At 42.4% G+C, this 10,600-nt stretch overlaps 1 pseudogene; it reads right to left on the bottom strand.

The window, feature by feature from the left end:
* Positions 1-651: 651 nt before the first annotated feature.
* Positions 652-2,824, bottom strand: LOC101693992 (annotated as a pseudogene).
* Between the last annotated feature and the right edge of the window lie 7,776 nt (positions 2,825-10,600).

Genomic DNA, 10,600 nt, shown 5'->3' with positions numbered 1-10,600 from the left:
ATACTGTAGTAGGGTTTTGCAGTGATCCTTCGGGGCATGATGCTCTCACTTTTGTATCCTAGCAAAGGTTAAGGGATGAGGTTCATAAGTGATCATACTTCCAAGGTCAGCATGAGTGGCCAACTCGGATGAGAGCCAGGGAGAGATCCATGCATTCTTCCACAGACAAGGACAATCCACCCTGAATACAAAAATTCAGACATAGAATATAGCAGGATTTCACAGTAAAGTTAGTCTGGGATAGGGGAGAGCCCAGGTGAGGCAAGGTTTTAGGTTTAACTGGTTTCCCCTAAACAGATTTTTGCATCTTTTTAGTGGGTTTTAGTGCAGTCCTTCAAGCCACAATTTAGAATGCCCTTCAGTGTGCTCCAGATTGTTGGTTCATATTAAAGGACTGTTTTAAGATTTGCATCCCAAGGAATATAATGCTACATAAAAATAATTCAAGATTTTTGCCCAAAAAACTTCTTGGATAAAATCTAAAAAATACTATTGCAATTACGTTTCTTGAAGAAAAAAAAAATATTCTAAGTGCAAACATATTCACTCAACTCTTGTTGTTGTAGAAAACTTCAGAGTAGGTAAGTTGTCTAATTCTTTGCTGCATGCACTTGCCAGAGGGTAGGGGAGCACTGCCTTCTCGTTCTAGCATCATCTGAGGAAGGAGAAGAACCATTCCACATAGCTGAAGAGGGCATCCCAATGCTTCCAGAGAAAGGCAATGAAAACCACAAGGATGGGACACCTGGGTGGCTCAGTTGATTAAGCGGCTGCCTTCGGCTCAGGTCATAATCCCAGCTTCCAGGGATCAAGTCCCACCTCGGGCTCCTTGCTCAGCAGGGAGCCTGCTTCTCCCTCTGCCTCTGCCTGCCACTCTGTCTGCCTGTGCTTGCTTGCTCTCTCTCTCACAAAAAAATAAATAAAACCTTGAAAAAAAAAGAAAACCACAAGGAATAAATTGTTGAATGCCCTGTTGCCAGTCTTCATGAGAGGAACCATGCAGTTGGCTATCGTGGAGACAAAGACCAAAAGGACCGCCATGACTGCCAGAAGGATGTTGATGAGTTTGCCTAGAAGGTTCCAGGCAGTGGTATTCACCAGCCCTTCCAGCTGTACCACCAACCTGCTGCTGCTGTAGCTACAGCTCCATCCTGGAGATGCGGGTCTGGAATGGCTCCAGGGCCTCCTGGATATCCCAGGCCCATTCACAGGACCGAAATACAACTTTCTCTTCCATGCTGGCCAATTCCTGCTTCAAGTTTAAGATTTCATTCTGATGGAGTTCCATCATTTAGTTGTTCTTCTAATCATTCACATCTTTATCGCTCATCTTGTAAGGCCTGCATTATTACTGAATAGTCTCTCTGATAATGTTCTTGGAGGGTCTCAAAGGATTCTAGCCTGGTCTGTGTTTCCTGGATCTCCTGGTTCTCATGTAGTTGTGCATCTAATCCTGAGCTCTGCATGTCCAGGGTGTCTGTTTTGGAGCTGGACGCTCCTACAGCAGTGCCTCCAGTGGTGCTGTTGGCTCCCACTGAGTCTGAAGTGGCACTAGAACAATCTTCCTCACTACCATATTTTGGGCTTGATTGAAAGTTTGAAATCACTCCCCAACCCTTCCCCCCATTATCCACTTGCCCTTCCTCTAAAGAGTTTTTCAGTTTAGGGATATTGTCGGCACTGCCAAATTTATTCCAAATTAGTGAGGCCATCTCTCTGGGTTTTGAGACTATAGCCCCTGCTGCTGAATGGGTCACCTGGGAGAAGCTAGAAAGTCCACCTTTGACACTGTCCACCACACCTTCACTGAAACCAGTCACCTTTGCTCCTACATCCTTCAGACTCTGGTGCATGTCCCTGAAGACATCTTTCGGCTGCCTGGATCTCCCATTCTGCTCCACCTCTTGGAGCTTTCTGTGGTAGTTCTCAAGCTTCTTTTGCAGATGGAGGATGGTTTGGGCAGACTTCTGGTTCTTCTCAAAGACCTGCTTGATGCAGGCAGCCTGCTGCTTGTCTGCATTGTTGGCAGACAAGTCAAGTACTCAGCAACATTGTCGTCCCGGGCTGTTTGTGCAATCTTGATCTGTTCTGTGAGCTTCAGAATCTTCTGCTGCAGGTGAGCAAGAGCAGCCTTTATGTGTTGAGGATCTGGTGTTCCATCCACAGAGTCTGTGCAGAAGCTGCCATGAGTGCTGGAGGCCACTGCTCTGGAAGTCTGGGTGAGGCTGCTTACTTCCATCTGCTGGATCTGCTCTGCAGTTGCCTCATCCCCTGGCAGACATGCAGCAGCAGCAGCAGCAGCAGCACAAGCTATTTCCATCATATCAGAGCTGGTTGGAGTATCAGTTGTGGATAAAGACCTGGCTCTGTCCAAAGGATAACAGCTGCCATCTCCTGACCAGATTTCCTGTTGATGTGGGGACTTCCCTTTGGGGTCTTTGCCCCACCTATTATGTAAGTTCGTCCCTCTCTTCATCTTGGGTAGCACTCAGATCTGCTGCAGGACACGATTCAGAGCTGTGGGGTGGGCGGGAACACCATCAATCTCAGCACATGCATTCTGGTTTTCCAGATCCATTTCAGGTTCTGGATCTACCTGAAATGGTTGCACATTGTGTGGAGACACTGATGACCTCCTGTGCTGGTGCTGGAAGAGATGTTTCAAATCTTGGCCAATTACATTAATGCTCTCCAAAGCATTGTGGGTCATTTCATACAACTTTTGTTCTAATTCTGTTTGCTTTTTGGCCTCTGCATCTTGGGATTTGCCTCCAGGAGCAGAGTCCTCATATAACTGTTCACTGCCTCCATCAATAGGCTCCATCAATAAATTTAATATGCTTATTTGCAAACTCAAAAACTTTTAAACACACCAAGCCTGTCAAATTAGGTAGGCTTTGGGGCGCCTGGGTGGCTCAGTGGGTTAAGCCTCTGCCTTCAGCTCTGGTCAAGATCTCAGGGTGTAGGGATGGAGCCCAGCATTGGACTCTCTGCTCAGTGGGGATCCTGCTTCTCCCTCCCTCTCTGTCTGCCTCTCTGCCTACTTGTGCTCTCTCTTGTCAAATAAATAAAATATTAAAAAAAAATTAGGTAGGCATTTGCTTCAACAGTAACTACACATGCAGCTGTGCGGCAGAGGCTTCATGCCTATCTATATCACTCTCCCTCAAGCACTTCTAAGGTGTACAGGAATCCTTTTAGGACAAGCCGCGGGGAAGGGAGGAGCACCCGGCATCTCTGCCAGGGCAGTGGCTTGAGCTCAAGTGCTGGTTCCTTCTGCTGTGTCAGCTCCGCCAGGTCCATCTCCCCACAACCACCCCCTGCCCGGCCCTCGCTGCTGTGCCACCACAGCCATCAATGCTGCCTGAGCCTCGGCCTTGAATTCTATATATTGTATAATTTTCTCCTAGTGCACGAGTGTTTCAGTTCTGAGTGCTACGTAAACTTGGTATTAGTCTTATGTTCCAGCTGGTCTTCTGGGGGAGGGCCCTGCTGCACTGATTCTCAGATGTCTTGGTCTCGGGGGAATTGCACCGCCCTTTGCCAGGAGGCCAGGCTCAGCATCAACTGTTTCCAGTTGCTCTCCATGGCTTTTGTTCCCTGAAGGTTTTCTAAGCCACTTCAGAGGATAAAAAGAAAAATGACAGTGCCCCAATCTCCAGCCCCAGAGCTGAAAGATCCCAGCCCCTTCTCTTCAGTTAACCCTTAGGGAAAAGCAGCCAATATCGTGTGTGCACCAAACTCTGCAGGCTCCTGTGGTGTGCACCCCTGTCAGTCCTCCTGGGGGAAGGACCAGGGTCTCACGTTGGTTCTGCCACTTGTTTGGCCTCTGCTTGGAGTGCAGTCACTGGAATGTGCTGCGGTTGATGGTTTATGGGAACACTGAGCTAAGAGCCCACTCTGGGGCTCTCTGATTGTAGCTGGCTTCCCTGTTCTGTTGCTTGGGAACTCTGCTGACTCAGACACCCCCATTCTTTCTGTTACCCCAGGGATCCAGAGACCACACTGCTCCATTAAGGATTCTGCCCTGTGTTGCCACCTGAGCACCTTTTAGGCAGGGATGTCCCTCACCGAGCAGATTTCTGAAAGTTCCAATTTTCTGCTTCACTGCTGTGTCAACTTTCCTATAGCCAACTTATGGAGGCTCGCTCCCCTCACTGTTTATCTTCCAATATATCCCCTCAGATTCATGGTCTTCACAGATTCTACCTTGCAAAAAGTGGTTGCTTGTATGTTTGTAGAATTGCAGCAGTTCTTTTCTTAGCTCTCTGGTTGAATTCACGAGTGTTCAGAATGATTTGATAGATATCTAGCTGAATTCAAGGGACCAGATGAAATGAGGGTCCCCTACTCTTCCAGCATCTTCCTTTCTCTGATTTTCGTATTTTGAATCACCTTTGAATTCTCAAGATAAATCCCACTTGATCAGAATATTTAATCTTCTTGATGTACTATTGAATTTGGTTTGCTAATTTTTTTAAAAGATTTTATTTATTTATTTGACAGAGAGAGATCAAAAGCAGGCAGAGAGGCAGGCAGAGAGAGAGGGGGAAGCAGGCTCCCTGCTGAGCAGAGAGCCCGATGTGGGGCTCGATCCCAGGACCCTGGGATCATGACCTGAGCCGAAGGCAGAGACTTCAACCCACTGAGCCGCCCAGGTGCCCCTATTTTGCTGATATTTTGTTGAGTATTTTTGCCTCTGTGTTCATTTGGGATATTGGCCAGTAATTTTCTTGTAGTGTCCTCTTATTTTGGTAATGCTGGCTTTGTAAAATGACTTTGGAAGTGTCCCCTCTTTATCTTTTTGGAAGAGTTTGGGAAGGGTTGGTATTAATTCTTTAGATTTTTCATAGAATTCAGCAGTGAAACCACCTGGTCCTGGAAATTCCTTTGTTGGGAGGTTTGCTATTTGCTTCATGAACTTGTATGACCAAATCTCTCTCCATGTTTGAAATGTTCTCAGCCATTATTTATTGAAATAAGTTTTTACTCCTTTCAACTTCTCTTCTCCTTATGGGACTCCAATAGTATACATAGTATTTCTTTCGATGATTCTTTGTTGAATTTTTGTATTTTGTTCTTATATTATTTTTCTGGTATTATTATTTTTTAAAAACCTGTATTCTCTTGTAGCTCTCTGAGTATTTGTAGAACTATTATTTTAAATTCTTTGTTTGATCTGTTAGACCTCATCAATAAATTCAGTAAAATTTCAGGATATAAAATCAACAGACAAAAATTGGTACCATTCTATACATTAATGAATAGAATAATGAATTTTCTTTATTTTTTCAAAGACTTTATTTATTTATTTGAAAGAGAGAGTGAGAGCATGAAGAAGGGGAGGAGCAGGGGGCCAGGGGGAGCCTGAGCCTGATAGGTGGCTTGATCCCAGGACCTCAAGATCATGACCTGAGCTGAAGTCAGATGCTTACCTGACTGAGCCACCAGGCACCCCAACTTTTTTTGAGTTTTTATTTAAATTCCAGTTAGTTAGCATATAGTGTAATATAAGTTTCAGGTGTATAATATAGTGATTCAAGACTTCTATACAATATGCAGTGTTCAACACAGCAGGTGTACTCCTTAATCCATCATCACCTACTTTACCTATGCCCCCACCAAACTCCCTCTGGTAACTCTCAGTTTGTTCTCAATAGTTAAGAGTCTGGTTCTTGGTTTCTTTCTGTCTCTCTCTCTCTCTCTCTTTCTTCCCCCCTTTGTTGGTTTGTTTTGCTTCTTAAATCCCACATATGAGTGAAATCATGGTATTTATCTTTCTCTGACTGACTTATTTTGCTTAGCATACTCTCTAGCTCCATCTACGTCATTGCAAATGCCAAGATTACATTCTTTTTTATGGCTGAGTAATATTCCATCATATATGTATGCCACAGCTTTATCCATTCATCTGTTGATGGATACTTGGTCTGTTTCCATATCTTGGCTGTTGTAGATAATGTTGCTATCAACATTGGGGTACATGTATTCTTTTGAATTAGTGTTTTTGAATCCTCTTGGTAAATACCTATGAGTGCAATTGTTGGATTGTAGGGTAGTTCTATTTTTAACTTTTTTTTTTTTAAGATTTTTATTTATTTATTTGACAGACAGAGATCACAAGTTGGCAGAGAGGCAGGCAGAGAGAGAGAGAGGAGGAAGCAGGCTCCCTGCTGAGCAGAGAGCCCGACTCGGGCCTTGATCCCAGGATCCTGAGATCATGACCTGAGCCGAAGGCAGAGGCTTTCACCCACTGAGTCACCCAGGCGCCCTATTTTTAACTTTTTGAGGAAACTCCTCACTCTTCTCCAGAGTAGCTGCATCAGTTTGCATTCCCACCAAGATTACAAGATGATTCCCCTTTCTCCACATCCTTGCCAGCACTTGTTTCTTCTGTTTTTGATTTTCACCATTCTGACAGGTGTGAGGTGATATCTCATTATAGTTTTGATTTATATTTCCCTGATGATGAGTGATGTTGAGCATCTTTTCATATGTCCATTGGCCATCTGTATGTCTTTTTTGGAAAAATGTCTATTCATATCTTCTGCCTATTTTAAAAAAAAATATTATTAATTTATTTGACAGAGAGTGAAAGAGACAGTGACAGAGGGAACAGAAGCAGGGAAGTAGGAAGGAGGAGCAGGCTTTCCACTGAGCAGGGAGCCTGATATGGGGCTCAATCCTAGGACCCTGGGATCATAACCTGAGCTGAAGGCAGTTGCTTATCCAACTGAGCCACCCAGGTGCCCCTGTTCTGCCTATTTTTTAATTGGATTTTTTTGGGGGTGAACTTGATAAGTTTGATAAGTTCTTTATATATTTTGAACACTAACATATTATCAGATATGTCATTTGCAAATATCTTCTCCCATTCTGTATGCTGCCTTTTAGTTTTCTTGTTTCCTTTGCCGTGCAGAAACTTCTAATTTTTAATTTTCTTAAATTTTGAAGATTTTATTTATTTATTTTTGAGAGAGAGAGAGCGCACAAGAGCACAGGAGCAGGGGTGGGGACAGAGGGAGAAGCAGACTCCGTGCTGAGCAGAGAGCCTGATGTGGGACTTGATCTCAGTACCCTGGGATCATGACCAGAGCCAAAGGCGGACACTCAACCAACTGAACCACCCAGGTGCCCTGGAACTTTTTATTTTGATGAAGTCCCAATAGTTTATTTTTGTTTTTGCTCCTCTTGCCTCAGGAGACATATCTAGGAAGAAGTTGCTATGGTTGATGTCAAATAGGTTACTTCCTGTGTTCTCCTCTAGGATTTTGATGGTTTCAATCTCACATTTAGGTCTTTAGTCCATTTTAAATTTATTTTTGTGTATGGTGTAAGAAAGTGGTCCAGTTTCTTTCTTTTGTATGTTGCTGTCCAGTTTTCTCAGCACCATTTGTTGAAAAGACTGTCTTTTTCCTATTGCATATCCTTTCCTGCTTTGTCAGAGATTAATTGACCATATAGTTGTGGGGAATGACTTTTCTGAAAAAGAAATAAAGCAATTCCACTTATAATAGCATAAAAGCAATGAAATACTTGATGTAAGTTTAAGCAAGAAGATGAAAGATCTCTACTCCGAAAACTATAAGACATGGATGAAAGAAATAAAAGAAGACACAAAAAAATGGAAAGATACCCCATGCAGAATAAAAATACTGTTAAAATGTCAATATTACCAAGAGCCATCTATAGATTCAAAGCAATCCCTGTCAAGATTCCAGTGGCATTTTTTACAGAAGTAAGAAAAAAACTCCGAAAATGTTTATGGAACCACAAAATTCCAAAAATCGGCCAAAGAAATCCTGAGGAAGAACAAAGCAGGAGGATTCACACTTCCTGATTTCAAGCTAACTCTATAAAGCTATAATGATCAAAATAATATAGTATTGGCATACAAACAGACCTCCATAGATCCCAGTGAACCCATAGTTAGCCCTAGTTCTTTCTACCCATCCTGACCCCCATTATTATGAGTGTGTCTATAAGTGACTTCTGCAACTGCATAGGCTCCTATAGCTGGCCTCTATAGTCAAGTGTGTGCACACCACTGGCTCTGATCACCAACACTACCTGCAGTGGTTTCTACCTGTCCTGGAGGTGCCACTTAAGAGCCCAACAGCCCTTGAAGCCACTGTGGACCTCCTTCAATTCTTGCCAAAAACTACACAGTTGTCAATACTGTGGACTCTGGAGGCCTGGGCCGAAGAGACATCTTACACATGAGGAGCTGGTGCCGCCAAATTCCCCTGCGTTGGTGTCCTGCAGGGTCATGAGTTCAAACTCACATTGGGTGTAGAGATTACTAAAAAAATAAACTTTAACACAATTATCAATAGGTAAGGACTTACCATCGTTATTTTGTTCATTGTTTTCTGGTTGTTTTGTAGATTCATTTTTCTTTTTTCTTATCCTGCTCTCTTCTATCTTTTGATTCTTTAATTATCAGTATGCTTTGACTTATTTGTCATATTATTTTATGTACTTGCTATAGTTTTTCCCTCGTGGTTACCATGAGGTACAGAAAACATCCTAAAATTATAACACCCTATTTTAAGCTGATAATGGAATTTCTAAACACTTTTACTTCTCTCTCACTTTTTTGGTTCTTGCTGTTAAAATTTACATATTTTTATATCACATACCTAGCAACAGATTATTGTACTTATGGTTGCTTTCACTATATTCGTTTTTAAAAGATTTTTCAACTAGAATTATAAGTAAATTATGCAACATCATTACCAAATTAGAGTCGAACACTGACAATGTACTTACCATTACCAGTTAGTTTTATGCTACCTTTTAATGTTTTCATGATGTTAATTAGCATCCTTTTACTTCCACTCAAAGAACCCTCTACTGTTTTTGTAAGGCAGGTCTAGTGGTAATGAACTCCCTCAGCTTTTGTTAGTTCAGGGAAGTTTTTATCCCTCCTTTGTTTTTGAAGGATAGCTTTTGATGGGTATAGTATTCTTGATGGACCATTCTTTTATTTTGAATGTCATCCCACTCTCTCCTGGTCTGAAGTATTTCTGTTGATAAATCTTCCCATAGTCTTATAGGGGTTCCCTTGTTTGTAACTCTTTCTCTTGCCGTTTTTCTTTTTTTTTTTTTAAAGATTTTTTCTTTATTTATCTGACAGAGATCACAAGTAGGCAGAGAGGCAGGCAGAGAGAGAGGAGGAAGCAGGCTCCCTGCAGAGCAGAAAGCCCAATGTGGGGCTCGATCCCAGGACCCTGAGATCATGACCTGAGCTGAAGGCAGAGGCTTAATCCACTGAGCCACCCAGGTGCCCCCGTTTTTCATTTTTTTCTGTTGTAATTTTTTATAATTCAATTATGTGTCTTAGTGTAGCCCTATTTGAGTTCAACCTATATGGAGTTTTTTAAGCCTCACAGATCTGGATGTCCATTTTTCTCTCCTTCAGGAATTTTTCAGCCATTTTTGCTTTAAATATATTTTCTGTTTCTTGCTTTTCTCCTTCTGGAATTCTCATATTGTGAATGTTGTTTTATTTCATTGTGTCTCATAAGTCTCATAGACTTTACTTTTTTCCATTCTTTTTTCTTTTTTGCTCCTCTGACTGGATAATGCTTAATGTCCTACACTCCTCTTCACTGATTCCTTTTTCAGCATGCTTAAGTCTGTCTTTGAAACTATTGAATTCTTCTGTTCAATTATTGTAATTTTCAACTCTAGGATTTCTGATTTTTAAAAATTATTTCTTTTTTTTTTTTAAAGATTTTATTTATTTATTTGACAGAGAGAAATCACAAGTAGTCGGAGAGGCAGGCAGAGAGAGAGAGAGGGAAGCAGGCTCCCTGCTGAGCAGAGAGCCCGATGCGGGACTCGATCCCAGGAACCTGAGATCATGACCTGAGCCGAAGGCAGCGGCTTAACCCACTGAGCCACCCAGGCGCCCTTAAAATTATTTCTATAGCTTTGTTGAACTTGTTTGTTCATGCATTGTTTTCTTAGTTTTGTTCAGCTATCTCTGTGCCCTGTAGGTCATTAAATTTATTTAAGAGGATATTTTGAATTCTTGTCTGAATTCTTTATAGGTCTCCATTTTCTCAAAAAGATCAGTTATTGGGCGCTTGGGTGGCTCAATGGGTTAAAGCCTCTGCCTTTGGCTCAGGTCATGATCCCAGGGTCCTGGGATCGGGCCCCACATCGGCTCTCTGCTCAGTGGGGAGCCTGCTTCCTCCTCTCTCTCTGCCTGCCTCTCTGCCTACTTGTGATCTCTGTCAAATAAATAAATAAATAATTTTTTTTAAAAGATTTTATTTATTTATTTGACAGAGAGAGATCACAAGTAGGCAGAGAGGCAGGCAGAGAGAGAGAGGAGGAAGCAGGCTCCCCGCCAAGCAGAGAGCCCGATGCGGGACTTGATCCCAGGACCCTGAGATCATGACCCGAGCCCAAGGCAGCGGCTTAACCCACTGAGCCACCCAGGCGCCCCAATAAATAAATAAATCTTAAAAAAAAAAGATCAGTTATTGGGTTCTTTTATTGGTGTCTTATTTACCTGTTTTGTTTTGTTTGTTTTGTTTTGTTTTTTGGTGATCCTTGATTCCTTACATTGGTGTCTGTACATTGGAGT

This window comes from Mustela putorius, unplaced genomic scaffold (assembly GCF_011764305.1).
Source record: "Mustela putorius furo isolate JIRA1106 unplaced genomic scaffold, ASM1176430v1.1 tig00000174_pilon_pilon_pilon, whole genome shotgun sequence".
Lineage (NCBI taxonomy): Eukaryota > Metazoa > Chordata > Mammalia > Carnivora > Mustelidae > Mustela > Mustela putorius.
The sequence above is the reverse complement of the archived record's forward strand: the minus strand, read 5'-3'. Positions and strand labels throughout refer to the sequence as shown.